At 51.5% G+C, this 24,047-nt stretch overlaps 1 protein-coding gene across 3 annotated transcripts in view; it reads left to right on the forward strand.

Annotated features, from left to right (window-relative positions):
• The window catches only part of LOC147729385 (uncharacterized), a 387,516-nt gene that overhangs the window by 163,710 nt on the left and 199,759 nt on the right, over positions 1-24,047 (forward strand). The window contains exon 1 of one of the 3 annotated variants that reach the window (XM_086959691.1): positions 22,438-22,504. The exons of the other annotated variants lie outside the window; for them this stretch is intronic. The gene's annotated coding sequence lies outside the window, so the exon portion shown is untranslated. Of the gene's footprint in view, positions 1-22,437; positions 22,505-24,047 lie in introns of those variants that run through there. 3 annotated transcript variants of the gene reach the window in all.

The raw sequence follows: 24,047 nt of genomic DNA on the forward strand, positions 1-24,047 counted from the left end.
TTTGATGATAGCAGTGATGTCATAAATGATGTCATAGAACATGTCATGAGTGATGTTGTAAGTGAGGTCATAAGCAGTGCATGGCGGGGCACAAGTTATAGGTGACCCGCTAACCATAATGGCTGAATTTCAGTGTTTTTTTTTAAATTCAAAATGTTAATGTTATCACTGACATAGTCACCTAACTGTAATGTTACTTCAAACTTTGGTTGTTTCAGTACATTTCTAAGATTTTTTCTAAACAAAAACTAATCTTTGTAGTACACCTAACTATAACATTACTTTAACCTTTGTTTTTTTCACAAAATTTCCAGATTAAAAAAATAAAGTAAGGTAATCTTTAATTACCAAACGTAAATGCAACCCAGCAGCCTGCGTCCAGGCTCAGCAGCCAACCCCCCCACAGGAGTGCGTAGTAGGTTGTGAAGGGAACGGCCACTCCGCTGAGAACTGAAGTGCATAGTAGGTTGTTGGCAGGATTGACCTCTCTTCTCAGTCCTCTCTTTATGATGACAGTAGTGCGTAGTAGAGTGCGTGAATGGATTGGCCTCTCTCCTTTGAGATCTCTCTCTCAAATGACTAGTGTGCATAGTAGTGTAATGGTGTGCATATTATGTCACTGTTGTGCATAGTAGTGCACAGGTGTGAATAGTAGTGCATGAGGAAGGACTAGCCTCTCCTATTTGACCTCTCTTTCAAATGACTAGTGTGCATAGTAGTGTACTGGTGTGCATAGTATAGCACTGGTGTGCATAGTAGTGCAGTGGTGCGCATAGTAGTGCATGAGGAAGGACTAGCCTCTCCTTTTTGACCTCTCTTTCAAATGACTAGTGTGCATAGTAGTGCACTTGTGTGCATAGTATAGCACTGGTGTGCATAGTAGTGTACTGGTGTGCATAGTAGTGCATGAGGAAGGACTAGCCTCTCCTTTGAGACCTCTCTCTCAAATGACTAGTGTGTATAGTATTGCACTTGTGTGCATATTATAGCACTGGTGTGCATAATAGTGCACTGGTGCGCATAGTAGTGTATGAGGAAGGACTAGCCTCTCCTTTTTGAACTCTTTCAAATGACTAGTGTACATAGTAGTGTACTGGTGTGCATAGTATGGCACTGTTGTGCATAGTAGTGCACTGGTGCACATAGTAGTGCATGAGGAATGAATAGCCTCTCCTTTTTGACCTCTCTTTCAAATGACTAGTGTGCATAGTAGTGTACTGGTGTGCATAGTAGTGCTGTGGTGCGCATAGTAGTGCATGAGGAAGGACTAGCCTCTCCTTTGAGACTTCTCTCTCAAATGACTAGTGTGCATAGTAGTGCACTGGTGTGCATAGTAGTGTACTGGTGTGCATAGTATAGCACTGGTGTGCATAGTAGTGCATGGAGAAGGACTGGCCTCTCCTTTGAAGTCTGCCTCTCAGATAACGCGATTGCTTAGCCGGGAGTGGAAAGGAACTGGCCTCTTCTTTCAGAGCTCTCTCTCTGATGACGGGTGTGCATAGTAGTGTGTATGGATGGACTGGCCCCTCCTTTCAGAGCTCTCTCTCTGATGACGGGTGTGCATAGTAATGTGCATGGATGGACTGGCCCCTCCTTTCAGAGCTCTCTCTCTGATGACGGGTGTGCATAGTAGTGTGTATGGATGGACTGGCCTCTCCTTTCAGAGCTCTCTCTCTGATGATTGGCGTGTAGTAGGGTTTGGGGAGGGACTGGCCTCTCCTTTCAGAGCTCTCTCTCTGATGATTGGCGTGTAGTAGGGTTTGGGGAGGGACTGGCCTCTCCTTTCAGAGCTCTCTCTCTGATGACGGGTGTGCATAGTAGTGTGTATGGATGGACTGGCCTCTCCTTTCAGAGCTCTCTCTCTGATGATTGGCGTGTAGTAGGGTTTGGGGAGGGACTGGCCTTTCCTTTCAGAGCTCTCTCTCTGATGACGGGTGTGCATAGTAGTGTGCATGGATGGACTGGCCCCTCCTTTCAGAGCTCTCTCTCTGATGACGGGTGTGCATAGTAGTGTGCATGGATGGACTGGCCCCTCCTTTCAGAGCTCTCTCTCTGATGATTGGCGTGTAGTAGGGTTTGGGGAGGGACTGGCCTCTCCTTTCAGAGCTCTCTCTCTGATGACGGGTGTGCATAGTAGTGTGCATGCATGGACTGGCCTCTCCTTTCAGAGGTCTCTCTCTGATGATTGGCGTGTAGTAGGGTTTGGGGATGGACTGGCCTCTCCTTTCAAAGCTCTCTCTCTGATGATTGGCGTGTAGTAGGGTTTGGGGAGGGACTGGCCTCTCCTTTCAGAGCTCTCTCTCTGATGATTGTCGTGTAGTAGGGTTTCGGGAGGGACTGACCTCTCCTTTCAGAGCTCTCTCTCTGATGACGGGTGTGCATAGTAGTGTGTATGGATGGACTGGCCTCTCCTTTCAGAGCTCTCTCTCTGATGACGGGTGTGCATAGTAGTGTGCATGGATGGACTGGCCTCTCCTTTCAGAGCTCTCTCTCTGATGACGGGTGTGCATAGTAGTGTGCATGGATGGACTGGCCTCTCCTTTCAGAGCTCTCTCTCTGATGACGGGTGTGCATAGTAGTGTGCATAGATGGACTGGCCTCTCCTTTCAGAGCTCTCTCTCTGATGACGGTTGTGCATAGTAGTGTGCATGGATGGACTGGCCCCTCCTTTCCGAGCTCTCTCTCTGATGATTGGCGTGTAGTAGGGTTTGGGGAGGGACTGGCCTCTCCTTTCAGAGCTCTCTCTCTGATGACTGGTGTGCATAGTAGTGTGTATGGATGGACTGGCCTCTCCTTTCAGAGCTCTCTCTCTGATGATTGGCGTGTAGTAGGGTTTGGGGAGGGACTGGCCTCTCCTTTCAGGGCTCTCTCTCTGATGATTGGCGTGTAGTAGGGTTTGGGGAGGGACTGGCCTCTCCTTTCAGAGATCTCTCTCTGATGACGGGTGTGCATAGTAGTGTGCATGGATGGACTGGCCCCTCCTTTCAGAGCTCTCTCTCTGATGACGGGTGTGCATAGTAGTGTGCATGGATGGACTGGCCCCTCCTTTCAGAGCTCTCTCTCTGATGATTGGCGTGTAGTAGGGTTTGGGGAGGGACTGGCCTCTCCTTTCAGAGCTCTCTCTCTGATGACGGGTGTGCATAGTAGTGTGCATGCATGGACTGGCCTCTCCTTTCAGAGGTCTCTCTCTGATGATTGGCGTGTAGTAGGGTTTGGGGATGGACTGGCCTCTCCTTTCAGAGCTCTCTCTCTGATGATTGGCGTGTAGTAGGGTTTGGGGAGGGACTGGCCTCTCCTTTCAGAGCTCTCTCTGATGATTGGCGTGTAGTAGGGTTTGGGGAGGGACTGGCCTCTCCTTTCAGAGCTCTCTCTCTGATGACGGGTGTGCATAGTAGTGTGTATGGATGGACTGGCCTCTCCTTTCAGAGCTCTCTCTCTGATGACGGGTGTGCATAGTAGTGTGCATGGATGGACTGGCCTCTCCTTTCAGAGCTCTCTCTCTGATGACGGGTGTGCATAGTAGTGTGCATGGATGGACTGGCCTCTCCTTTCAGAGCTCTCTCTCTGATGACGTGTGTGCATAGTAGTGTGCATAGATGGACTGGCCTCTCCTTTCAGAGCTCTCTCTCTGATGACGGGTGTGCATAGTAGTGTGCATGGATGGACTGGCCCCTCCTTTCAGAGCTCTCTCTCTGATGATTGGCGTGTAGTAGGGTTTGGGGAGGGACTGGCCTCTCCTTTCAGAGCTCTCTCTCTGATGACGGGTGTGCATAGTAGTGTGTATGGATGGACTGGCCTCTCCTTTCAGAGCTCTCTCTCTGATGATTGGCGTGTAGTAGGGTTTGGGGAGGGACTGGCCTCTCCTTTCAGAGCTCTCTCTCTGATGACGGGTGTGCATAGTAGTGTGCATGGATGGACTGGCCCCTCCTTTCAGAGCTCTCTCTCTGATGATTGGCGTGTAGTAGGGTTTGGGAGGGACTGGCCTCTCCTTTCAGAGCTCTCTCTCTGATGACGGGTGTGCATAGTAGTGTGCATGCATGGACTGGCCCCTCCTTTCAGAGCTCTCTCTCTGATGATTGGCGTGTAGTAGGGTTTGGGGAGGGACTGGCCTCTCCTTTCAGAGCTCTCTCTCTGATGACGGGTGTGCATAGTAACGTGCATGGATGGACTGGCCCCTCCTTTCAGAGCTCTCTCTCTGATGAAGGGTGTGCATAGTAGTGTGCATGCATGGACTGGCCCCTCCTTTCAGAGCTCTCTCTCTGATGATTGGCGTGTAGTAGGGTTTGGGGAGGGACTGGCCTCTCCTTTCAGAGCTCTCTCTCTGATGACGGGTGTGCATAGTAACGTGCATGGATGGACTGGCCCCTCCTTTCAGAGCTCTCTCTCTGATGACGGGTGTGTAGTTGGGTTTGGGGAGGGGCTGGCCTCTCCTTTCAGAGCTCTCTCTCTGATGACGGGTGTGCATAGTAATGTGTATGGATGGACTGGCCTCTCCTTTCAGAGCTCTCTCTCTGATGACGGGTGTGCATAGTAGTGTGTATGGATGGACTGGCCCCTCCTTTCAGAGCTCTCTCTCTGATGATTGGCGTGTAGTAGGGTTTGGGGAGGGACTGGCCTCTCCTTTCAGAGCTCTCTCTCTGATGAATGGCGTGTAGTAGGGTTTGGGGAGGGACTGGCCTCTCCTTTCAGAGCTCTCTCTCTGATGACGGGTGTGCATAGTAACGTGCATGGATGGACTGGCCCCTCCTTTCAGAGCTCTCTCTCTGATGACGGGTGTGCATAGTAGTGTGCATGCATGAACTGGCCCCTCCTTTCAGAGCTCTCTCTCTGATGATTGGCGTGTAGTAGGGTTTGGGGAGGGACTGGCCCCTCCTTTCAGAGCTCTCTCTCTGATGATTGGCGTGTAGTAGGGTTTGGGGAGGGACTGGCCTCTCCTTTCAGAGCTCTCTCTCTGATGATTGGCGTGTAGTAGGGTTTGGGGAGGGACTGGCCTCTCCTTTCAGAGCTCTCTCTCTGATGACGGGTGTGCATAGTAGTGTGCATGGATGGACTGGCCCCTCCTTTCAGAGCTCTCTCTCTGATGATTGGCGTGTAGTAGGGTTTGGGGAGGGACTGGCCTCTCCTTTCAGAGCTCTCTCTCTGATGACGGGTGTGCATAGTAGTGTGCATGGATGGACTGGCCTCTCCTTTCAGAGCTCTCTCTCTCTGATGACGGGTGTGCATAGTAACGGGCATGGATGGACTGGCCCCTCCTTTCAGAGCTCTCTCTCTGATGACGGGTGTGCATAGTAATGTGTATGGATGGACTGGCCTCTCCTTTCAGAGCTCTCTCTCTGATGACGGGTGTGCATAGTAGTGTGCATGGATGGACTGGCCCCTCCTTTCAGAGCTCTCTCTCTGATGATTGGCGTGTAGTAGGGTTTGGGGAGGGACTGGCCTCTCCTTTCAGAGCTCTCTCTCTGATGATTGGCGTGTAGTAGGGTTTGGGGAGGGACTGGCCTCTCCTTTCAGAGCTCTCTCTCTGATGACGGGTGTGCATAGTAGTGTGTATGGATGGACTGGCCTCTCCTTTCAGAGCTCTCTCTTTGAGGACGGGTGTGCATAGTAATGTGTATGGGTGGACTGGCCCCTCCTTTCAGAGCTCTCTCTCTGATGATTGGCGTGTAGTAGGGTTTGGGGAGGGACTGGCCTCTCCTTTCAGAGCTCTCTCTCTGATGATTGGCATGTAGTAGGGTTTGGGGAGGGACTGGCCTCTCCTTTCAGAGCTCTCTCTCTGATGATTGGCGTGTAGTAGGGTTTGGGGAGGGACTGGCCTCTCCTTTCAGAGCTCTCTCTCTGATGACGGGTGTGCATAGTTATGTGCATGGATGGACTGGCCTCTCCTTTCAGCGCTCTCTCTCTGATGACGGGTGTGCATAGTAGTGTGCATGGATGGACTGGCCTCTCCTTTCAGAGCTCTCTCTCTGATGATTGGCGTGTAGTAGGGTTTGGGGAGGGACTGGCCTCTCCTTTCAGAGCTCTCTCTCTGATGACGGGTGTGCATAGTAGTGTGCATGGATGGACTGGCCCCTCCTTTCAGAGCTCTCTCTCTGATGACGGGTGTGCATAGTAGTGTGTATGGATGGACCGGCCCCTCCTTTCAGAGCTCTCTCTCTGATGATTGGCGTGTAGTAGGGTTTGGGGAGGGACTGGCCTCTCCTTTCAGAGCTCTCTCTCTGATGATTGGCGTGTAGTAGGGTTTGGGGAGGGACTGGCCTCTCCTTTCAGAGCTCTCTCTCTGATGACGGGTGTGCATAGTAGTGTGTATGGATGGACTGGCCTCTCCTTTCAGAGCTCTCTCTCTGATGACGGGTGTGCATAGTAGTGTGCATGGATGGACTGGCCTCTCCTTTCAGAGCTCTCTCTCTGATGACGGGTGTGCATAGTAGTGTGCATGGATGGACTGGCCTCTCCTTTCAGAGCTCTCTCTCTGATGACGGGTGTGCATAGTAGTGTGCATGGATGGACTGGCCTCTCCTTTCAGAGCTCTCTCTCTGATGACGGGTGTGCATAGTAGTGTGTATGGATGGACTGGCCTCTCCTTTCAGAGCTCTCTCTCTGATGACGGGTGTGCATAGTAATGTGTATGGATGGACTGGCCTCTCCTTTCAGAGCTCTCTCTCTGATGACGGGTGTGCATAGTAGTGTGTATGGATGGACTGGCCCCTCCTTTCAGAGCTCTCTCTCTGATGATTGGCGTGTAGTAGGGTTTGGGGAGGGACTGGCCTCTCCTTTCAGAGCTCTCTCTCTGATGATTGGCGTGCAGTAGGGTTTGGGGAGGGACTGGCCTCTCCTTTCAGAGCTCTCTCTCTGATGACGGGTGTGCATAGTAACGTGCATGGATGGACTGGCCCCTCCTTTCAGAGCTCTCTCTCTGATGACGGGTTTGCATAGTAGTGTGCATGCATGAACTGGCCCCTCCTTTCAGAGCTCTCTCTCTGATGATTGGCGTGTAGTAGGGTTTGGGGAGGGACTGGCCCCTCCTTTCAGAGCTCTCTCTCTGATGATTGGCGTGTAGTAGGGTTTGGGGAGGGACTGGCCTCTCCTTTCAGAGCTCTCTCTCTGATGATTGGCGTGTAGTAGGGTTTGGGGAGGGACTGGCCTCTCCTTTCAGAGCTCTCTCTCTGATGACGGGTGTGCATAGTAGTGTGTATGGATGGACTGGCCTCTCCTTTCAGAGCTCTCTCTCTGATGACGGGTGTGCATAGTAGTGTGCATGGATGGACTGGCCTCTCCTTTCAGAGCTCTCTCTCTGATGACGGGTGTGCATAGTAACGTGCATGGATGGACTGGCCCCTCCTTTCCGAGCTCTCTCTCTGATGACGGGTGTGCATAGTAATGTGTATGGATGGACTGGCCTCTCCTTTCAGAGCTCTCTCTCTGATGACGGGTGTGCATAGTAGTGTGCATGGATGGACTGGCCCCTCCTTTCAGAGCTCTCTCTCTGATGATTGGCGTGTAGTAGGGTTTGGGGAGGGACTGGCCTCTCCTTTCAGAGCTCTCTCTCTCTGATGATTGGCGTGTAGTAGGGTTTGGGGAGGGACTGGCCTCTCCTTTCAGAGCTCTCTCTCTGATGATTGGCGTGTAGTAGGGTTTGGGGAGGGACTGGCCTCTCCTTTCAGAGCTCTCTCTCTGATGACGGGTGTGCATAGTAGTGTGTATGGATGGACTGGCCTCTCCTTTCAGAGCTCTCTCTCTGATGACGGGTGTGCATAGTAATGTGTATGGATGGACTGGCCCCTCCTTTCAGAGCTCTCTCTCTGATGATTGGCGTGTAGTAGGGTTTGGGGAGGGACTGGCCTCTCCTTTCAGAGCTCTCTCTCTGATGATTGGCGTGTAGTAGGGTTTGGGGAGGGACTGGCCTCTCCTTTCAGAGCTCTTTCTCTGATGATTGGCGTGTAGTAGGGTTTGGGGAGGGACTGGCCTCTCCTTTCAGAGCTCTCTCTCTGATGACGGGTGTGCATAGTTATGTGCATGGATGGACTGGCCTCTCCTTTCAGCGCTCTCTCTCTGATGACGGGTGTGCATAGTAGTGTGCATGGATGGACTGGCCTCTCCTTTCAGAGCTCTCTCTCTGATGATTGGCGTGTAGTAGGGTTTGGGGAGGGACTGGCCTCTCCTTTCAGAGCTCTCTCTCTGATGATTGGCGTGTAGTAGGGTTTGGGGAGGGACTGGCCTCTCCTTTCAGAGCTCTCTCTCTGATGACGGGTGTGCATAGTAGTGTGCATGGATGGACTGGCCCCTCCTTTCAGAGCTCTCTCTCTGATGATTGGCGTGTAGTAGGGTTTGGGGAGGGACTGGCCTCTCCTTTCAGAGCTCTCTCTCTGACGGGTGTGCATAGTAGTGTGCATGGATGGACTGGCCCCTCCTTTCAGAGCTCTCTCTCTGATGATTGGCGTGTAGTAGGGTTTGGGGAGGGACTGGGGAGGGACTGGCCCCTCCTTTCAGAGCTCTCTCTGATGACGGGTGTGCATAGTAACGTGCATGGATGGACTGGCCCCTCCTTTCAGAGCTCTCTCTCTGATGACGGGTGTGCATAGTAGTGTGTATGGATGGACTGGCCCCTCCTTTCAGAGCTCTCTCTCTGATGATTGGCGTGTAGTAGGGTTTGGGGAGGGACTGGCCTCTCCTTTCAGAGCTCTCTCTCTGATGATTGGCGTGTAGTAGGGTTTGGGGAGGGACTGGCCTCTCCTTTCAGAGCTCTCTCTCTGATGACAGGTGTGCATAGTAGTGTGAATGGATGGAGTCAAGTCAAGTCAAGTCATAAAATTTATATAGCGCACTACATACCCAGAGGGTTTCAAGGCGCTTAGGAAGGGGAGGAGGATTATTTGTCAAAAATCCACGTTTTAAGCTGCTTTCTGAACGCTAGGTGGTTCTGGGTGAGGCGAAGGTAAGCGGGGAGTGAGTTCCATGTTTTGGCAGCCAGGTATGAGAAGGATCTGCCTCCCATGGTGGTCTTGTTGATGCGAGGTACAGTGGCGAGGGCTTGGCTGGAAGAGCGAAGTTGGCGGGAGGGGGTGTAGAAGGACAGTCGAGAGTTGAGGCAATCTGGTCCGATGTCGTAGAGTGATTTGTGTGCGTGGGTAAGCAGACAGAAAGTAATCCTCTTATTGACGGGTAGCCAGTGGAGGTCTTTAAGGTGACCAGAGATGTGTTCGTCGCGTGGGATGTCTAATATGAGCCTGGCTGAGGCGTTTTGGATTCGTTGTAGTTTCCTCTGGAGTTTAGCGGTGGTACCTGCGTAGAGGGTGTTTCCGTAGTCCAGTCGGCTCGTGACTAGAGCGTGGGTGACTGTTTTCCTTGTTTCGGAGGGGATCCAGCGAAATGTTTTTCTGAGCATGCGAAGAATGTTAAAGCAAGAAGAGGATACGGCGTTGACTTGTCTGTTCATTGAGAGTGAAGAATCCAGGATGACGCCAAGGTTCCGTGCGTGGTCTGTCGGCATGGGTGCATTTCCGAGGGCTTCCGGCCACCAGGAGTCGTCCCATGCAGAGGGGGATTTACCTAAGATGAGGACTCCTGTTTTGTCTGAGTTCAGTTTCAGACGGCTTTGTTTCATCCATTCGGCGACTTCTTTCATTCCTTCGTGTAGGTTAGTTTTGGCGGTGCTGGGGTCCTTGGTGAGAGATAGGATCAGTTGAGTGTCATCCGCGTAAGAGATGATGTTGAGGTTGTGTTGGCGGGCGATGGCCGCGAGGGGGCTCATGTATACGTTGAAGAGGGTGGGACTGAGTGAGGATCCTTGTGGTACGCCGCAGATGATTTCAGAGGCCTCGGACTTGAATGGTGGGAGGCGGACTCTCTGGGTTCTTCCGGTGAGGAACGAGGTGATCCATTCCAGTGCCTTTCCTTGGATTCCGATGTTTCTGAGGCGTTGTAAAAGGGTGCTGTGGCAGACTGTGTCGAAGGCTGCAGAGAGGTCGAGGAGGATGAGGGCGACTGTGTCTCCATTGTCCAGTAGAGTTCGAATGTCGTCTGTTGCTGCGATGAGGGCGGTCTCAGTGCTGTGTTTGGCTCGGAAGCCAGATTGTGAGGGGTCGAGTGATTTGTTGGCTTCGAGGAAGGCGGCGAGCTGGTTGTTGACAGCTTTCTCGATGACTTTGGCCGGGAATGGAAGAAGCGAGATGGGGCGGTAGTTTTTGAGTTCGGTGGGGTCTGCTGTTGGTTTTTTCAGAAGGGCGGTGAGTTCAGCGTGTTTCCAGTCTTCTGGGAAGGTAGCGGAGTTGAAGGAGCAGTTGATGACGTCTCGGAGGTGCGGAGCTATGATGGAGTCTGCTTTGTTGAAGATGTGGTGAGGGCATGGGTCTGTGGGGGATCCAGAGTGGATGGAATTCATCAGGCGGATGGTGTCCTCAGTGGAGATTGGGTTCCAGGCGTTAAGGGTGTTAACGAGGGGAAGATGGTCAGCTGATGGTAGGGTGGGTTGGCTTCCGGGTTGGTTGTCAAAGCTGTTGTGGATGTCAGCAATCTTGTTGTGGAAAAAAGAGGCTAGGGAATCGCAGAGGGTTTGAGAGGGGGTGATGTCGTTGGAGTTGGCCGAGGGGTTGGAGAATTCCTTGACGATGTTGAAAAGTTCCTTGCTGTTGTGGGCGTTGTTGTCAAGTCGATCCTTGAGTGCTGTTTTCTTGGCTTTTCGGATCAGTTGGTGGTGAGTACGGATGGCGCTTTTGAAGGCGTCCTTGGTGCTGGTGGATGGGTCTTTTTTCCAGGCCTTTTCAAGGGAGCGGCACAGTTTCTTGGACTTCTTGAGGTCATCGTTGAACCATGAAGCCTTCTTGATGCCAAGTTTGTGTTGACGTTTTTTCAGTGGTGCTAAGGTGTCGGCGGTGTTGGATAACCAAAGGGTGAGGTTGGAGGCGGCTTCGTTGGCGTTAGAAGAGAGGGCTGGGGAGGTTTGAAGGAGCGATGTGGAGATCTGCTCCGTGGTGATTTTGTTCCAGTTTCTTTGTAGAGTTGGTTGGAGGTGGATGATGGGTTTCGGCTTGTTGTAGGTGAAGTGAACGCAGCTGTGGTCAGTCCAGAGGAGATCCGTAGTGTGGCTGAAGGAGACGTGGTTGCTGGAGGTGAAGATGGGGTCGAGTGTGTGACCTGCGATGTGGGTGGGGGAAGTGACCAGTTGTTTAAGTCCGAGGTTGGCGAGGTTGTCCAAGAGGGTGGCGGTGTTGCGGTCGTTGATCTTTTCAAGGTGGAAGTTGAGGTCTCCCAGAAGGATGTAGTCTTTGGAGGGGAGCGCGTGTGGGGTGATGAAGTCCGTGATGTCTTCACTGAATTTTGCACGGGGTCCTGGTGGCCTGTAGAGGAGGGTGCCTCGGAGTGTGGTTTTGGGGTCGATGTGGATCTGGAAGTGAAGGTGTTCGGAGTTAGCGAGGTTGGCGTCAGAGCTGGTTGAGATGCGGATTGATTTCTTATGGACGATAGCGATTCCTCCTCCTGTATGGTCGGTGCGGTCCTTGCGTGTGATCTTATAGTCATCAGGGATAGCGATGGCGATGTCAGGGGCGGAGGAAGCGTTCATCCATGTTTCCGTTAGGAAGGCGACGTCAGGAGAGATGGTGTCTAGTAGGTTCCAAAGGTCAATGGCGTGCCTGTGGACCGAGCGGGTGTTGAGAAGGATGCATTCTAGGTGGTTGGGGTTGGGAATCTGTGTTGTGGTCGCAGCGGAGATGTTGTCGGTGCCGCTAAATTTGCAGGAGAGGCAGGAGAACGGTCCATGGGTGCGTCCAGGAGCGGCTTGGACGCAGTTGGGGGCGCGACCGGGGTTAAGGGCTAGGAGGGTGGCGGCATCGTAGGTAACGCGGGGGGGCTGGGCAGCGCGAGGGGCAGGGGGTCTGGCGCTGGGCGCGGTCCAGGCGCGGACGGGCGTAGACGGGCTTACCTTTGGCGCACCTTCGGCGCGGGTTGGGCGCGGTCGCTGCGCGTAGATGCTGCGCGTTAGGTCATTGGTCATAAATGGATGGTGAAGGGGGCGGAGCGTGGGAGGGGCAGCAGCTGGGAGGCGGTAGCGGGGAGGAGGGGCGGCCCAGGGAGCACCAACACAGACAAGATGGAGGGTGAAAGTGAAACTGAGGCAGGGGCAGCAAATGGGATCAGAGCGCCTACAGCAATGCGGAGCGGAGCGAGCAGCGCTAAATGCCAATACAGGTCAGTTACAGTGTCTTCAAAAAGTGCCACGATGTGATGTAAAACACTGCGCCACCACAGATAACACACAGCGCTACACAGAGCGAGTTAGGATGAATGCCCACACAGCGCTATCACACTGATACACAGCGCTATACAGAGAGAGCTAGCCTTAAATGCACACACAGCGCTAACACAGTAATCCACAGCGCTAGCAACGATACCCAAATGCGGTCAGTAGCAGTCTTAGAGCGTGGGCCCAGGGAGTGGGAGAGGGAGCGACCGTTCTGGAGCAAGTCCGGGCGGTCACAGTTGGTCAGGAGAGTTGAGGAGCCCTCTATTCGTGTGTGGGAGGGGCAGCAGCTGGGAGGCGGTAGCGGGGAGGAGGGGCGGCCCAGGGAGCACCAACACAGACAAGATGGAGGGTGAAAGTGAAACTGAGGCAGGGGCAGCAAATGGGATCAGAGCGCCTACAGCAATGCGGAGCGGAGCGAGCAGCGCTAAATGCCAATACAGGTCAGTTACAGTGTCTTCAAAAAGTGCCACGATGTGATGTAAAACACTGCGCCACCACAGATAACACACAGCGCTACACAGAGCGAGTTAGGATGAATGCCCACACAGCGCTATCACACTGATACACAGCGCTATACAGAGAGAGAGCTAGCCTTAAATGCACACACAGCGCTAACACAGTAATCCACAGCGCTAGCAACGATACCCAAATGTGGTCAGTAGCAGTCTTAGAGCGTGGGCCCAGGGAGTGGGAGAGGGAGCGACCGTTCTCCTTTCAGAGCTCTCTCTCTGATGACGGGTGTGCATAGTAGTGTGCATGGATGGACTGGCCTCTCCTTTCAGAGCTCTCTCTCTGATGACGGGTGTGCATAGTAGTGTGCATGGATGGACTGGCCTCTCCTTTCAGAGCTCTCTCTCTGATGACGGGTGTGCATAGTAGTGTGTATGGATGGACTGGCCTCTCCTTTCAGAGCTCTCTCTCTGATGACGGGTGTGCATAGTAGTGTGTATGGATGGACTGGCCTCTCCTTTCAGAGCTCTCTCTCTGATGACGGGTGTGCATAGTAGTGTGTATGGATGGACTGGCCCCTCCTTTCAGAGCTCTCTCTCTGATGATTGGCGTGTAGTAGGGTTTGGGGAGGGACTGGCCTCTCCTTTCAGAGCTCTCTCTCTGATGATTGGCGTGTAGTAGGGTTTGGGGAGGGACTGGCCTCTCCTTTCAGAGCTCTCTCTGATGACGGGTGTGCATAGTAGTGTGTATGGATGGACTGGCCTCTCCTTTCAGAGCTCTCTCTCTGATGATTGACGTGTAGTAGGGTTTGGGGAGGGACTGGCCTCTCCTTTGAGACCTGCCTCTCAGATGCCAAGTGTGCTTAGTAGTGAGTGGGAAGGAACAGGCCTCTCTGTTCTGACCTCCATCTCAGATGACGGATGTCCGTAGTGGAGAGTGGGAAAGGACTGGCCTCTCTTTTCATACCTCTCTCTCTCTCAAGTGTGCATAGCAGAGAGTGGGCAGGGACTGGGCTCTCCGTTGAGACCCCTTTCTCAGGTGATGAGTGTGCGTGTTCAGAGGGACTACCCTCTCCGCTGAGTCCTCTCTTTTGGATAATGGGTGTGCGTAGTAGGGTGTGGGTAGAGCCTCTACTCCACTCACAGCTCTCCCTAAGCCAACGGGTGTAAATAGTGGAGTCTGATGAACACCATCTCCACTAACGCTCCTTCCCACAGTAACAAGTCTGCATACTGAAGTGTTTTCAAAGATCACCTACTCCTTCCTATTTATTATGATCCCGCAAGAGTCTCGCGAGATTGTAATTTAAAAAAATAAAAGAATGAACCTTCTACTCGTCACAGTACTTATCTTTTACACACTTCCTCTCAATAACAAGGGCCACAATATGCAGTTCTATTAGTAGGAAGTATTGACAACTCACCTACTTTTGTTTACTATTCATGATCACGCGAGCGTCCTGTAAGATTGTATTTTTTAATTTTTTTTAAATAGTATATTTTTATTTTCATCACATCAGGTATGCCTCTTCAAATCTAGGGGGCCAGAGGCCTTTCTGCTGTTACGGTGAACAGTAATAGCTGATATTTCATTTCTAAAACATTAATAACCAGCCAATCGGAGCGGTTGCTCTCATGAGACTCCCAGGAATCTTCACGCTCCGCGAGATCATGACAACTCACAGGAAAAGTGGATCTCTCGCGCAGTCCCAGGGCTCCTTTTTTAAATTCACGCTCTCTCAGGACGCTCGTAAAACTCCTGCAAGCACAACTATCCAAATATCTAAAATGTTGGACCTTTAATATCTCAAAATTCTACTTATGATTTACACCAAAATACCAAAAGCACAATCTGTTTACCAAGATCTAGCTTCCTGACGAATTTAGTGTAATTCTTTTCTGCAGTAGCTTTTTTCTAAAGAAGTCTATGTTTTTGTTTTTAACACAATTTTATTAAGGTTTTAAGAGATCGATCATCTTACATTATAAGTTTCTGTTTCTGGAGTACATTCATACATGTAAATCAACAGTAGTTCCTATCACTGGTCTACATAACGTTGCAGTTCGGATGACATCTGTGGAGAAGTGTGGCTCACTGAAGAGAGGAGGCAGACCCGGACGCTGAGATCAGACCCGGGACTAGGGTTCAATTCCCGACGCGGCAGGGTCTTGAGCCCAAAATGTCCACGGACTCGGTAATTCTCGCTTCGGTGCCTGCTCAAATCATGGGTTCACACTCTGCAACTCTGGGCAATAGCTTGCTTAATCCCCACTACGGCGGCTCACCCGCTGCGGGATGCCTGGCTTTCACCTTGGGGATACCCAGTAGGGGCTATCTCACAGGGAAAAACTAGGACGGGTTCCCAATGCAAAGCGCTTTGAGACCTGGCGGTGATATTGCGCTATATAAAAACCTATCCATCCATCCATGTGATACATAAACCCATGGTAAATGACCCCATTATTAGTACTATGAGTTCGCTGGGAATGAGATGCACACCTACGTAATCTTGTTTTTCAATTAATTTCCTCCAATTTGTCCGTTAAAACATTTCGGGCGTGCAAAACTTTCTCTGCGTTTCGTCTCATTGCGCTGCTACAATAACTACATCACGAAGGGACCAATTTCGGTCCTTAAAGCTGCACAGCCACCAGCCACCATGGTAAGCATATTAAATTTGATTGATGATGACTGTTGTTCGTTAAAAACCAGTATTATCTAGAACGCGGTTACGGGGTGTGCTCAGGTCCAGCTAAAGCAGCATGTAGTTAAAGTGAACACTGCAGGTTTTTAAAGCAAGAGACATGTAGTTTAAGTGAATACCGCAAGTTTTTAAATCGAGAGATGAATGTTAAAATGTATTATTAGCAACCCATGATGTAGAGACCAGTCAATCTGTTTTTTGAAAACTGTCACATTAAACCACATCGCAATGAACTTATCGACATAAAGTGATTAAATGTATTTATTGATTTGTATTTCTAGATGCCCCTGACGAAGGGAGTGTTACTCCTGAAATGCATTGGGCTTACGCAATAAAACATGACATGGAATCAATCCCATGCCTTTGAGATTTTGTGGAATTTGAATGGTACAACATATTGGATAAAATGAATTGAACAGAAGATTAAACAAGGATAAAAATGAAAGGAAAAGGGAATACATGAGCAAGTAAAAGAATTAATAGAAATTAAGTTCATTGGATTCAAGCCAAGAGGTGGCTGTGCAGCTTTGTGGGGCTGAAATTGGTCCCTTCGTGATGTACCCATTATTAGTACACCATATTCTGGCTTACACAATCTTTCTCAGTACTCCATTTATCATCAATTCCGGCACCTACCACCCGCACTCAGTACCCCACCCACAACTTTGCCCTCCACACAAACCCGCAGCCATAACCAAAAACGTAGCCGCTGTATTCCTGTCAGTCCCGTCGGGTTAGGCTCCTGAGGGTCTAGACAGGTAACACTCTGCTAGTGTGACCCAGGGCGGGATGGGAGGTGCAGGGGGGGGCAAAAAGAGAGGGGGGCCTTCCCCAGACGCTCCCCGTCCCACCTGTCCTCCATGTGAGGATCCAGTAGTTGTTTCTAGGATAACCATGGGTCTGGGGCGTCCGTGGCATCGTCGCCTGTTTCCGCTTTGAAGTGTTCCAGAACCTGGGCCCATTCTAAGGAAATCGGTCTTTTCCTTAATCCCCTATATTCCTCACGACTGAGCGCCTCCCCCTCCGCCACCGCCCATCTAATGACCTCCTCTCTCCATTTGCCCTCACGTGGTGACGTGCTAGATTTCCATCGCTGTGTTAATAATCGTTTTGCAAGCATCAAAGCTAACCCTGCGAAGCGACGTAGGAGTTTCGCCTTCTTCAGGAGTGGGAAGAGACCGAACAGGCACACCTCCATGGTTTCCCAACCCTTCTTCAGGAGTGGGAAGAGACCTAACAGGCACACCTCCATGGTTTCCCAACCCTTCTTCAGGAGTGGGAAGAGACCTAACAGGCACACCTCCATGGTTTCCCAACCCTTCTTCAGGAGTGGGAAGAGACCTAACAGGCACACCTCCATGGTTTCCCAACCCTTCTTCAGGAGTGGGAAGAGACCTAACAGGCTCACCTCCATGGTTTCCCGACCCTTCTTCGGGAGTGGGAAGAGATGTAACAGGCACACCCCCATGGTTTCCCGACAGGTGTGCCCACAAGTCTAGAGAGTCCTTGGGTAACCTCCAAACAAAACCTTCCCTTGGCATGGCATGACCACAGCATATGGGTGAAATCAGCAGTGTAATGGACACCTCTGGGACATTGTGCCGAGGACGAGGGATACATGCCGTGAATACCCTGTGGTGTAAGATAAGCCCTTTGGAATATTAGTTACTGTATTGTCTTCAGTCTAAAATGATGAGACGCTCATCTGGGATGTTCTAGGGCTGCGCCCCATTCCCTATGCTTTAACCCCCTTGCCAGGGCTAGTGGCCACTTCTGACGGAGAAGCAATCGTGATACATGTAGATGTTCCCGCAGCCCGCGGTACAACCAGCGTACCAGGTGGTGTCCATGGCCCATATGTTGAGAGATCGCAGCAATTGAAATGTAGGGGGTTCGCTCAGTGCCACCAACCAATACCTCCGGATATGGTGCACCACAGCTGCGTGCGTGAGAAACAGAGTCTTCGGCACCGCATTAATGCGGACAAATCCGTCCTGCGCCACTAACGTACCATCAAGGAAGAAAGCCCCAGCGTCACTAGGGTTGGTGTCGCCCAGTGCGGGTAACTTATGGTGTCACCCCCTCATACCCTATGAATCCATGATGGACCTCCTCGAGGAGATGTTTTCATCTGTGTAGCACCCACAGAGGGGGTCCTTCTTCTTCTGAGGCCTTTCCAAGCGCACTCCTCTACACCGGAGTCTAAAGCACTGCAGAGGTGTTACCCATCCTTTCATAACTCCTCCCCTTGCTCCTTGGAGGCCATGCTTTCTACTTAGAGTATTTCCCTCCTTGCTTTTGGTCTTCCCTGCAGTGTTGCCACATTCCTGTCCGCCCCAGCTTGCTATCACTACCCTCCCTGCTTCTCTTCCGTCTCTCTCGCTTCCCTTCACCTGCCCTCCAGTCTGGCGTGACACCAACTCTAGTGACGCCACTGCCGCTGTTGTCATAATTCCAGCCAGAGCTGATGATCTAAAATAGAGGCATCCCGAAGCCTTGTCATAGCACATAAGGTTGAGTTTCGAATTGCGCAGGCACTCGACATTCATGCTTACTTGCACACATCAAATATGCACACATTACTCTTGAACACACACCGGCAGGCATACATTTCACTACATGCAGCAGATATAAAATCATCCATACGTGCAGGTCAACAAATAAACAGCTGAACAGAAACTAAAAGCTTTTTTTTTTACAATATGCAGCATGCGTCATAGTGATATGCGTGGAAGGGGACACAAGGTAATGTGAACAGGGACAGGGTGATGTACAGCAGAAATGGAAAGGACTAGGATTTACCCTCAGATGAGCCCTGTTTGATGCACATTACAATGGGCTTCATGAGAGCATGGACTGCTGTGCATCAAGGGTGCGTGCCCCCACTATTGATGTTGAGCATGAGATCAGCGCTGCCCTGCCGCTGCGCCACACCTCTCCCGCTACACTGAGTGGTCTTTACATGAGAGGCTCAAGGCTGCATTCATCATGGAGGCCGATGGCGATATTAATTGAGAAAACAAGCATGGAAAATCTGTCCACAAACGATAACCCCTCACCCCCCCCCCCCCCGCACCTTCTAGTGACGCCACTGCCCCCCCCCCCCCCCCCACACACACACACACACACACCCGGCCGAGCTCGGTGTAAGATGCCTGTAAGACAACCTCCCCTCCGCTACAGATATGTTGTACAGGCTCCTTGGCCCAGAATGGTGCACGTTCCCTGTCTGACACACTTAGCGCACAGTGTAAGCTACCTGTAAGCCTGTAAGGGAACCGCCCTGTCCGTGCTCGGTAGGGGATGACTGTAGGCATGTGAGAGAGACCCCCCCCCCTCCCTGTCCGTGCTCGGTAGGAGAGGCCTCTAGGCATATGAGGGAGCCCCCTGTCCGAGCTCAGTAGGGGATGCCTGTAAGCCAATGAGAGCCTATAAGACGCCTGTAGGACCGCGCCACCTACCCGAGGCCGTCGCGCAGGATGTCCCGGAGGTCCTGCAGCAGCTCCCCAGGCCCCACAGGCACCACCCAGACCGGCCGCAGCTCCTCGTGCAGCAGGAAGTCCTTGTGTTAGTGCGACCCACTCGGGCTTCCAGCCTTGAGATGTGTGTGGAGATAAGTAAAAGTGCGTGGTCGCGATGCATGTTACATCTAGTGCTTAGAAGCGGCGGCACGTTTAAGACATTAAGGGGCTCATGCATCAAACTCCCGTTTTGCGTTTCCAAATTTGCGAATTTTACCGAATCGCAAATATGGATTCGCAAAACGGGATGCATCATGGAAAGTGCAAAATATTTCCGATTCGGTAAAATACGCAATTTTTACCGACTCGCAAATATTTTGTGACTTCAAAATTGCGAATTCGCAATTCCCATTGATTCCTATGGGCCAAAAGGCCCATAGGAATCAATGGAAATTGCGAATGGCACTTAGAAAATTTCATGGGTGCAGGGGGGGGTCCAAAGGACCCCCCCCTGCACCCCCGAAATGTAATTTGAAATGGATGTTTCACACACACATGTCCTAAGGACATGTGTGTCTGTAACATGACATCGTTTAAAATGTAAATTAGTACATTTTAAACATTTTTCGCAATTTACCACGAGGTTCAACCTCGTGGTAATTTGCACTTCCAAACCTTGTTCTCGCAATTTCATTTCTGAATGATGCATTGCATTTAAGGAATCGCAAATTTGCGATTCCTTAAATGCATTCGCATTCTGGAAAGTCGCAAAATCAGCGAATTCCATTCAGAAATGATGATGCATCTGAAAAAGCACTTTTGCATTCGCAAACGGCCGATTTTAAGGAATCGCACCGTTTGCGAATGCAAAAGTGCTTGATGCATGTGGGCCTTAGCGCTGTATGAAAATATCAAAGTACTAAACAGCAAAAATGGTGCAGATGATGATATAACGGAAATACTCGCACCCCTCATGGCAGGTGAGGTCACTCGGCTTCAGGAGTAGTAAATAAGCCAGACCCTGCGGCCCATAGACCAGTTGTGGCTCTTGCCCAGCTGGAAGCACAGGCTCCTCGAGCCTGCTGCCAAACTAGTCACTAGTGTCCGAAGATGAAAAGTTAACATGCCTTCGAAAGCCCCCACGATCTTAACTGTCATCTTCAATGACAACCCTCGAGAGCGAGAAACAGACTACCGGAGCGGAAGCGATCAGTCTTTTCGCAGTAAATAGTGAAAGTGAATATGCATGCAATGTAATTCAATGTTCTTGCGCAGTGCTTAAATTTTAAGCACGTGTAGTGGTGGGAGTGGCGCGTGGGCCGGCAGCCGGGTAAGGTTCAACAGACAGTAATATTTTTCCTTTTGGTGGCACCCCCTAGTGACGCCACTGCGTGCCCGCCTGCATCCAGTCCCGTACCCTAGCAGCAGACAAAACACCCCGGCGGTAGGTAGACCACAGAGGGGGGTGTTAGGAGCGCGTGGACTCCAGACTTTTGTGGGTTTCTGGGCTTGCTTCCAGTAGTGTCAGGCAACGGACAATAGAAAAGGAGGGTCTTGTATCTTGTCAGCTCCGGGCACAGCAGTGCCTGCAACCTCCCGTGCTGCAAATGTGCCGAGGTATATCCTATTTCGAACAAGTTATGTCCCGCCAACCATTACAATCGACAAGAAACAACCTAGGCAATCATAACTAGACTAGACTAGACTAGGTTGTTTCTTGTCGTTTGTTTATCTATCCCTGACCTAGGAATCACAAACTCTATGTAATCAGGGGGTCCTTGATAGCTATACATTAACCGCCAACCAGTACGCCAGCCATTGCAGCTGCCCAACAATACAGCACGTTTTAAAATCGGGTGCTCCGATACCGCCTGCGGTGCTCGGCAGCTGCATCTTGGACAGTGCTAGTCTGTCCCCCCTTTCCGCACAACAAAGACGTTAGTAATGTATTTAGTTTCCGAAAGATCCCGGCCGGCAGCGTCACAGGGATATTCACAGAATGGTAAAAGAGTCTCGGTAACAGGACCCGTTTGGACACTGCTCGCCTGCCCGCCAGTGATACCAGCAGGGGGTTCAAAATGCCACTTGCGAACGGGGCGAGTTTGTGGTTCGCACCACATTCCCGTCAATAGTGTCAGCGGGGGACCTATAAGTACGTATTCCAAGATATTTGAATGTTGTAGGTTCCAGTCTGAACTGTGCTGAACCAAACTGCAAGTGGGTACCCTGGTATGTGCCAGGGAAGGAGTCTGCTACTGACTCTGTGGCATTCAGATGCAGCCCAGATAGATACCCAAACTGGGAGAACACTTCGGCAACGGATTGCATGCCAAGATCTTTAAAAAATCATAGCATATCGTCCGCGTAAAGCGAAACTGAGTGCATCACTGGTGGTAACGGTGCCATATGGGACCATCTCGCATCGCAATCACTGGCCCATTGGTTCTAACGCCAACACAAATAAAAGGAGTGACAGGGGGCACCGTTGACGTGTCCCACTATCAATACGATATGCTAGAGATATACCCGGTCCCGACTTGGGGCGGGCTGTGGAATCAGTATAGCGCAATTGAATCCTTTTGCAGTATTCGGGGGTACACCATACTTGACCAACATAAAGAAGTCTATGGTTAATGCATGGGGATTTTGTGTTTTGGGACCCCCCCCCCCCCCCTTTTTTCTCGCCCCCATTTGATGGATCACCTCATAACTTTTCAGAAGGACCTGAGGTGGATGAACTTTTTGGGGGGAACGTTGTGTGAAGATTTGTCAAGTGGGCCCAAAGTTATTATCAAACCAAAAAACACTGTCTATGGAAAAGCAGCGCTAACTATAACTCCCTTGTGGCGACCCCGACTAGGTAATATATATATAACCGCGTATAAAAAGGTGGGTGGCCCTCTGCACCTGTGTATCCCCTGAATGTGACCATTCAACAGATGTCCATGTGGTGTAAGGGCCTGCGCTGCCGACTTTGGAGCTGGGGAACCAAGTTTGAGTCTCGGCGTTGGCTCAACATCGTGTGATTCTGGACAAATCCCGTATATGTCCCCGTGTCCAACAAAAATATGAATGTATCCTTGTATTATGTAACTGGTGCTCATGTAAAGCGCTCCAATGCCTTCGGGCCAGTAAGCGCTTTATTAAACTGCAAAAAAACAACCCAGTGTGTTCACTCAGCACGCGAGAGTGCGGCCTGCCCCCTTGGCCATTAAACTGGTTTTCACCACTCGTGCGTCATCGCAGCTTTTGGGTTTTTGACCTTTTGCCACGGACTCCTCAGCACGGGAAAATGACCAATCAGGACACAGAGTGCAAACAATATTATGCAAAATAAACTTGAAAAACTTGCAAGAGGGGCCCATCCCGCTGCTTCACCAGGCGCCTAGGAGCAGTGCTGTGGGCGCTAGAGGTCTGACACCATAGGGCGGGCCGGGGCCGGGCCCCTCCCACGAGTACAAGGCCAAGGGAGGAGGGCGGCTGTGCCAGTCTCTCCTCTCCGACACCTGCTGCTAGTCGAGGGGTGCGTCGGGTAACCCCAGGGGGTCTGCACCCCAGAGAGTCTGTGACACACCTGCAGGGCTGCACCCAGACCTGTGCCCCTTGCCCCGTCAGCTCGCCCAGGCAGGATGGCGCCCCCTCTCCGTCGAGGTAGGTTGGCAGCTGCGCCTTGGCGCATTGTTTTACCTTTATCGCTTTTCTTTTCCATAAATACAGCACTTATGTTATTAACTCGAATAAATCCCGTCTGCTGGTGTTTGCCCCCCAGCTTCATTCAAGCGTCCGCGACCCCAGAGTTACTGAAATGCAGGTGAACAAAAGGCGCTTTGGATCTGCATTCAGTGCACTCGGCCGTGCTGCACAGCACGGGCAGCTACCAGCTGCCCGTGATGTGCTGCTGCTGGTCTGCACGCTTCGTGCGGTGCTGCGTAGAACTGAGAGGTGCTCACTCCGTGCTGTGCAGCAAAGAACACACAGGTGCTGTGCAGAACCCTCTGTGCTGCACAGAACTCACAGGTGCTAGTCAGGACCCTCTATGCTGCACAGAACTCACAGGTGCTAGTCAGGACCCTCTATGCTGCACAGAACTCACAGGTGCTAGTCAGGACCCTCTATGCTGCACAGAACTCACAGGTGCTGTGTAGGACCCTCTATGCTGCACAGAACTCACAGGTGCAGTGCAGAACCCTCTGTGCTGCACAGAACTCACAGGTGCTGTGCAGAACCATCTGTGCTGCACAGAACTCACAGGTGCTGTGCAGGACCCTCTGTGCTGCACAGAACTCACAGGTGCTGTGCAGAACCCTCTGTGCTGCACAGAACTCACAGGTGCTGTGCAGGACCCTCTGTGCAGAACTCACAGGTGCTGTGCAGAACCCTCTGTGCTGCACAGAACTCACAGGTGCTGTGCAGGACCCTCTGTGCAGAACTCACAGGTGCTGTGCAGAACCCTCTGTGCTGCACAGAACTCACAGGTGCTGTGCAGAACCCTCTGTGCTATGCAGAACTCACAGGTGCTGTGCAGAACCCTCTGTGCTGCACAGAACTCACAGGTGCTGTGCAGGACCCTCTGTGCAGAACTCACAGGTGCTGTGCAGAACCCTCTGTGCTGCACAGAACTCACAGGTGCTAGTCAGGACCCTCTGTGCTATGCAGAACTCACAGGTGCTGTGCAGAACCCTCTGTGCTGCACAGAACTCACAGGTGCTGTGCAGGACCCTCTGTGCAGAACTCACAGGTGCTGTGCAGAACCCTCTGTGCTGCACAGAACTCACAGGTGCTAGTCAGGACCCTCTATGCTGCACAGAACTCACAGGTGCTAGTCAGGACCCTCTATGCTGCACAGAACTCACAGGTGCTAGTCAGGACCCTCTATGCTGCACAGAACTCACAGGTGCTGTGCAGGGCCCTCTGTGCTGCACAGAACTCACAGGCGCTGTGCAGGACCCTCTGTGCTGCACATAACTCACATGTGCTAGTCAGGACCCTCTATGCTGCACAGAACTCACAGGTGCTAGTCAGGACCCTCTATGCTGCACAGAACTCACAGGTGCTAGTCAGGACCCTCTATGCTGCACAGAACTCACAGGTGCTAGTCAGGACCCTCTATGCTGCACAGAACTCACAGGTGCTAGTCAGGACCCTCTATGCTGCACAGAACTCACAGGTGCTAGTCAGGACCCTCTATGCTGCA

This window comes from Lissotriton vulgaris, chromosome 2_2 (genome assembly GCF_964263255.1).
Source record: "Lissotriton vulgaris chromosome 2_2, aLisVul1.2, whole genome shotgun sequence".
Classification (NCBI taxonomy): Eukaryota; Metazoa; Chordata; class Amphibia; order Caudata; family Salamandridae; genus Lissotriton; species Lissotriton vulgaris.